This window comes from Onychostoma macrolepis, chromosome 05 (assembly GCF_012432095.1).
Source record: "Onychostoma macrolepis isolate SWU-2019 chromosome 05, ASM1243209v1, whole genome shotgun sequence".
In the NCBI taxonomy this organism is placed as follows: Eukaryota; Metazoa; Chordata; class Actinopteri; order Cypriniformes; family Cyprinidae; genus Onychostoma; species Onychostoma macrolepis.
In genome coordinates, this window is record NC_081159.1 from 43966973 (window position 1) to 43974169 (window position 7197).

Here is a 7197-nt window from a genome sequence, read left to right on the forward strand (position 1 = left end):
ACGGAAACAATGTGCAAAGGGGGTAATGACTTGGAAAATTAAAAGTATTTATACTGTTAGTATTTCATAAGTAATGTGTAACTATTTTAAGATTATGTGGTATGCATGACCTACTGTGTTTGGCAACAATATTATGATTTATAATACGTTATTGTTATTATACAACAAGTTATTAATGTAATAACATAAAATATATGATGCAGTATATTTTACACTACATACTGGGTACTTATTGTATTATTACAACATATTGCATGACATTGAAACAAATAGTAAACTGTAGTAGGCCTATACTATAGTATAATTTAGTAATTATAGTAAAGTTAAAAAACCACCAGTCGAGATTACTAAAGTATGGGGAAATTTTGTAATGAGTTTCTGCTATGATTTGGTTTAAAAATTGATATGAAAATTTACCTGATAAGAGCATTGCATATGGTCAACTCAGCAGCGAATCATGTCCGTTGAGGTGCAGTAGTGGGAAACTAGATTACCTGTTTCCAGCTGCTCCCAGGATATAACATATAAATATACTAGGGGTGTCAACGTTAACGCGTTAACGCATGCGATTAATTAAAAAAAATTAACGCGTTAATTTTTTTTATTAACGCAGATTAATCATTTGATAAGATTTGACCCCATCTTCTTCCCGTCATCGCAGCGCGGAAGGTTATCTATCATTGTGTGATGAGGGTACAGCACAGTGTTGCCAGGGTAACGGCACAAGTGGGCTATTTTGAAAATACAGTCGCGGGAAAAATTACAGAGCCGTGGGTTGGGGTTTTTTGGGCTACTTTTTTAATGTACCGTGGCCGCTCAAAGTGTATATAGACAAATAAAAATTAAAATAGATCCTTTTACTAATGTATATTATAGAGTTTCAGCAGAGCAGCAGAAATAAACATGACAACAGTCACTATAGATTATATAAGATAATAAACACACGATTACGATAGATATGGTCTGTATGTGATTTTCTTGAGATTGAATGTGTACATCTGAAATGCTAATTTGTGCAGCAATATAAAAGGCTATAAATAGCATATTTTAACAACAGTAAACGAGCAAATTCCACATGTGATCGCAAAAGGAAGTTATTACAAACACTCGATGGTGGTTTGAAGTGAGTTCTGAGTGAAAGTGTGCTATTAATCTCATAAATTGTCTTATGTAGCATGATGCTAATATTAGCTCTAATGCAGCTGCAGAACAGGTCCAATTCTTCTTCATAATGCATTTTGTCATAATACTTCACGTAAGGTCGCAAGAATGTTTTGTTGTATTTATTTAGAAATACTTTTGATAATATTTGGGTAAATGTATACTGAGATTGAAGCGATGTGGCTTGGTAAACGTTTTATTGTCAGTATAAAGGCTGATAATGGCTGAATAAAAACAAAAGAATAATGATAAAAGAATAATAAGGATTATGTCTCATAGCTGGCGGAAGTGTGAAAGACTCTGTTTCCTTAAACTAGTTTCATGCATTTCTTTTTCAACACATTTACAGGTAAATCCTAGTATTTTAAATTTGCGATTAATCATGATTAATCACAGTCCATGACTGTCCATGACTGTGATTAACGCGATTACATTTTTTAATCGATTGACAGCACTAAAATATACCATCATAATACACATGTACATTTACCGAATTGAAGTTTTTTTGATAGCTGTAGAGCTGTTGGTGCACTTGTGCTTCCGTATGTGGTTTGAGGCAAGTAGAATAAAATGAACTACAACATTTTTCTTAACTACTGTGCAAACATACACCCTTGTTACGTGTAGTTACTGTTTAAGTGTAACATTAAACAATTTAGTTATGCTACAATAGATGTGTATCAAAGTTATTAACAATGAACTGTATTACATAGTTAAATGCAAGGTCCAAAGACCTTAAGTTAAAGAAATATTTTTATTATTTAACAAAATTTTAACAGATCTTTTCCAAGAACAGAATGCAGGAAAAACTAATTTGCAACCACTTATACAAAAAAAAAAAGAACAGTAAAAAAAATCTACATTTATTTTTAATAGGCATATTATCAATTTTTCCTTTCAGCTGTGGGCAGGAGTTGACAAATTTCTGGAGATCTTTTGCATATGCTTGCAAAGTTGTCCTTGCAGTATATGAGGGAGCAGAAAATCCTCCCCCTCTGATGCAGTTTTCACCTGTGATCACAATTAGAGAAAAATACATTGAATTTTTTTTTACAAATTGTTAATACATGTCAAGTTTGCATAATGTAAAGAAGTGTTGCACAAAGCTTATATTTAACCAAATATAAAAAAGGACTTTTATGAGGACTCTGTGTCACAGCAATGTTTCAAGGCAAATCTGTAAGAGTTGCCAACACTGTGATACAGTAAAGCAATAAATAATAAAATAACAAAGGACTACAAAATAAGAACTTAATATTAAAACAAAATAGAGAATATGCGACAGTCAGTAGGTGACAGCGAACTCCACTCTGATGGGCTCCAACTCACCTTAACCCCTGGGTATACCCTGTACCTTACAAAATGTTTTAACTATGTTTATAGCATAGTTAAAGAAAAAAAAAAGAAACATTGAAAAAATAGTCTAAAAAATAGTCTCTATGTACAGAAAACCCGGTCTCACGTTATATTAACTGGCCTTAACTACTATGTACTTGCATCAAAAAATAAGTACAATGTACTTATTGTGTTTATATTATATTGCAAAGCACTTTTTCTGGTATTGAGGTGGGATACGGGTGAGGTTAGGGACAGGTTTGGTGGGATGGGTTGGTTTAAGGGTGGGTTAAGGAGTAAGGGATGGTTCAACAGTGTAATTATAAATGTAATTACAGAAATTAATTACAGATGTAATTACATGCTGGTATTTTTAAAATATAAGTACAATGTAAAAAATGTATGTACACAATGTGTGCATAGTACCAAATGATTAATTTAAATGTTAAGGCCACTCAATATAAAGAGGGACCGAAAACCCTCTAAGTTTTAAACTATGGTGTTGTTTTAATGTATTTGTTCATAATTTTATGACAAACACAAATGAAAAAAAAAATCCTTACAAGTTACTCACCCGTATGTCATCCAAGATGTTCATGTCTTTCTTTCTTCAGTCACAAAGAAATTAAGTTTTTTTGAGAAAAACATTTCAGGATTTTTCTTCATACAGTGGACTTTCATGGTGGCCAGTGGATTGAAGATTAAAAACGCAGTTTCAATGAAGCTTTAAAGGGCTGTAAACAATCCCAGCCGAGGAAGAAGGGTCTTGTCTAGCGAAACGATCGGTTATTTTCAAAAAAAGTTACAATTTATATACTTTTTAACCTCAAATGCTCCTCTTGTCTAGGTCTGCGTGAACTGTGTTTTTTCTCGGTTCATGACAGTTAGGGTAGGTCTAAAAACTCCCATCTCATTTTCTCCCCCAACTTCAAAATCATCCTAAATCCTACATCGCGATTTTACCGTTTAACCAATCTTTTTGCTAGATAAGACCCTTGTTCCTCGGCTGGGATTGTTTACAGCCCTTTAAAGCTGCATTTAAACTGCATTTTGGAAGTTCAAACTCGGGGGCACCATATAAGTCCATTTTTTGGAGAGAAATCCTGAAATGTTTTCTTCAAAAAACATAAGGAATTTCTTTATGAAATTTCTTTACGACTGAAGAAAGAAAGACATGAACATCTTGGATGACATACGGGTGAGTAACTTGTAAGGATTTTTTTTTAATTATCTGTACATTTTTGTTCCAGAAGTGAACTACTCCTTCAAGGTGAATTGGAGCCCATCAGAGTGGAGTTGACTGTTACCTATACTTGCTGTCGCATATTCTCTATTTTGTTATACTATTAAGTTCTTGTTTTTATTTTCCAGTTACCTATGTACTTTTGTAGTCCTTTGTTATTTTATTATTTATTGCTTTACTGTATCACAGTGTTGGCAACTCTTACAGATTTTCTTTGAAACATTGCTGTGACAAAGACTTCTCACAGAAGTCCTCATTTTATATATTTGGTTAAATATAAGCTTTGTGCAACACTTCTTTACATTATGCAAACTTGACATTTATTAACAATTTGTAAATGTTTTTTTTTTTCAGTGTATTTTTCTCTAATTGTGATCACAGGTGAAAACTGCATCAGAGGGGGAGGATTTTCTGCTCCCTCATATACTGCAAGGACAACTTTGCAAGCATATGCAAAAATCTCCAGAAATTCGTTGAACAGCTGAAAGGAAAAATTGACAATATTAAGAATAAATGTAGAACATGATTTTGTGGGTGCGTGTGTGTGTGTTTTACAGTTCTTTGTATTTTGTATAAGTGGTTGCAAATTAGTTTTTTTCTGCATTCTGTTCTTGGAAAAGATCTGTTACAATTTTGTTAAATAATAAAAATATGTCTTTGTTAACCTAGGGTCTTTGGACCTTACATTTAACTATGTAATACAGTTCATTGTTAATAACTTTGAAACACATCTATTGTAGCATAACTAAAATTGTTTAATGTTACACTTAAACAGTAACTACACATAACAAGGGTGTATGTTCGCATAGTAGTTAAGAAAAAGGTTGTAGTACATTTTATTCTACTTGCCTCAAACCACATACAGAAGCCCAAAGTGCACCAACAGCTCTACAGCTATCAAAAAACATAAATTATACAGTAATTATACGTGCTGTGTATTATACTGTTATATATCCTGGGAGGAGCTGGAAACAGGTCATCTACTTTTCCACTGTATTGCACCTCGGCAGTACATCAGAAGCTCATCACATAATTACCCATACTTTCAGCTGAGTTGTTCAGTAATCTCCATGACCCCACATTAATAACACTAGTAAATAATATAGCTTATATTCTTTAGTAAACTATGGTGGTTTTTAACTTCACTATAATTACTAAATTATACTATAGTATACTACAGTTTACTATTTGTATCAATGTCATGTAAGATATTTGTTGTAATAATACAATAATTAGGCTACCCAGTACATAGTGTAAAAATATGTTGCATCATATATTTTGTGTTGTTACAATAAGGCGACTTGTTATAAATCATAATACTGTTGCCAAACACAGTAGGTTACAAATACCACGTAATCTTAGAATAGTTACACCTTGCTTATGAAATACTAATCGTGTAAATACTTTAATTTTCCAAGTCATTACCCCCTTATTCCCCACTTCTTTCCGTTTACCTACATGTACGTTCAGCTTTAAATTATGCTGACGCGGAAAATCACGGACTCTACGTACACGTCATTTCAGAATAGGTACCCTTTAGTTAAAAAAAAAATACTTACAGTATAAATGCTTTATAGTTTTGCAGGTTATTACCCCCTTATTCCTCAAACGTTGAATATTGTTCCCAGCATATTAAGCAGGAGATTCGTCTCTCGTTGTCTCTAAGAGAAAAGCGTGCGTCGTCAGTTTTTACTTTCACTTTCATTGTGAAAGACTTTCACCAGCATAAGTCTTGCACAAAGTTTGCATGTTGCTTGTATGATATCCATTGGCTCGCCTTCACTGTTTAAAACGGAAATATTTCCAATATTGTGACGTTTCATATTCCCAGAGAATTATTCAAGAAATACGGAAAAATTGATTTTCAAAGTCTCTCAATTAAATTATATCATAACTTCACACCACTATGGAATAATAATTATATTACAGTAAGAAACAAATCACTGTATGACAAGGACTGGATGGAGAAAGGTATTTGGTCAGTGTTTAGTTTAATTGACAGTAATAGTGATATTATTTCATATGGAAACTTTTGTGTTGATTAAACACAAAACATGATTTAATTTGCAATCGGATCAAATTTGAATCTATTACTGAAACCATCCCTAACTCTATTGTGTGTCTAATTAAATAAATTCTCTTTTATTCTATCCCCATGACCCCGCATCTCCCACCGCTTTCAATTGATGGTTGTGATTTCAAAGAAAGTCATCTTTCAAACAAAATTATTAGAAATATGTTTAACAACATTTCTAATCCTGTAGTAATTTATCAAAAGATACCATACCTAGAATCAAATATTCAACATTTCCTTTATCTTCCAAAATTAAAGAAACTTTAAAATGTTAGTGGGATATATCCACTATGACTTAGATTTGGATTTGATTCTAATAAATGTATATTTTGTGATGAAACCACAGATCTTTTCTCTTTTTTTCACTGTATGTATGTGGATGCTTTATATTCATGACTGGCTTTACCCAAAAGTGTCCACTCCTTAGAAACTTCACTGTGAAATACATTATATGGACTTGTTATGAACAATAAAAAAGATGACTTCCTGGTTAACAACATCCTTCTGCTGGAAAAATTTTATATACACAAATCTAAGAACGAAAGTGAAACCAATGTTTTGTGCATTTTATAATGAGTTTATTTCTAATACCAAAGCCCTCAAAGTGATGAAAATGAAAAATGCATTAAATCTTTTGTCCTTTATAGAACAATATGATTTACAGGAAAAAACCCTAGACCCTTTAATTTTTTTTAATTTTCTTTATATTTATATTTCTTTCATGCATCTTTTCTGTATATTACATGTACTGATACTGCCATGTTGTCGTTATATTACGAATTGCTTAATAAAAACATTTATACATGTAATAATATTAAAAAAACAAAACAAACAAACAAACAAACAAACAAACAAAAAAACCCGAAAATTTGGAAGTAGTTGTGAAAGTAGTCTATTTCAGTTGATTCGAAGATTCGAAAAGGTCCGTTTCTCCCATCCCTAGATATAATTCTTACCTGAGAACTGAATAAGCACTTGTCTAAAGGGTGTGTGTGCTGCCTGTCTCTCTTCTCTCTGTTTCTCGTGTTTTCTCTGAGTCTCAATAGTAACTTATGGCGCTGCGCTCGCCTGTGTAGCCGGTGTTAGGAGATTTTCGCTTTCGGATATTTTCTGTTTCAGTGGGCGGAGGAATCATGAATATTCATGAGTTTCCTGGACATGCGTCTGGATCTGAGAATTTTAGTTCAAGCTCCTTGCATCTCAGCAGGTTTAATGGAATATTTTAAGAAGGTAAATATATCTTCAACGTTGCGCTAAACTACATTTGTTCATCATTTCGTAAAAGTTTATAGCCTAATGTTTTAGTTTGCACGATTTGTGCAGCCCTCACTGACTGAATGATTGCAGACTGCATGGATTTCAGATCGTTGTGCTGTAGCTTATT

At 32.7% G+C, this 7197-nt stretch overlaps 1 protein-coding gene across 2 annotated transcripts in view; it reads right to left on the bottom strand.

Annotated features, from left to right (window-relative positions):
• Positions 1-6882, bottom strand: part of LOC131541438 (endoplasmic reticulum chaperone BiP-like) — a 30520-nt gene extending 23638 nt beyond the window's left edge. Inside the window, exon 1 of one of the 2 annotated variants that reach the window (XM_058777168.1) lies at positions 6770-6882. The gene's annotated coding sequence lies outside the window, so the exon portion shown is untranslated. The remainder of the gene's footprint in view (positions 1-6769) is intronic. The other variant, XM_058777166.1, reaches the window with a different exon arrangement.
• Positions 6883-7197: the final 315 nt, after the last annotated feature.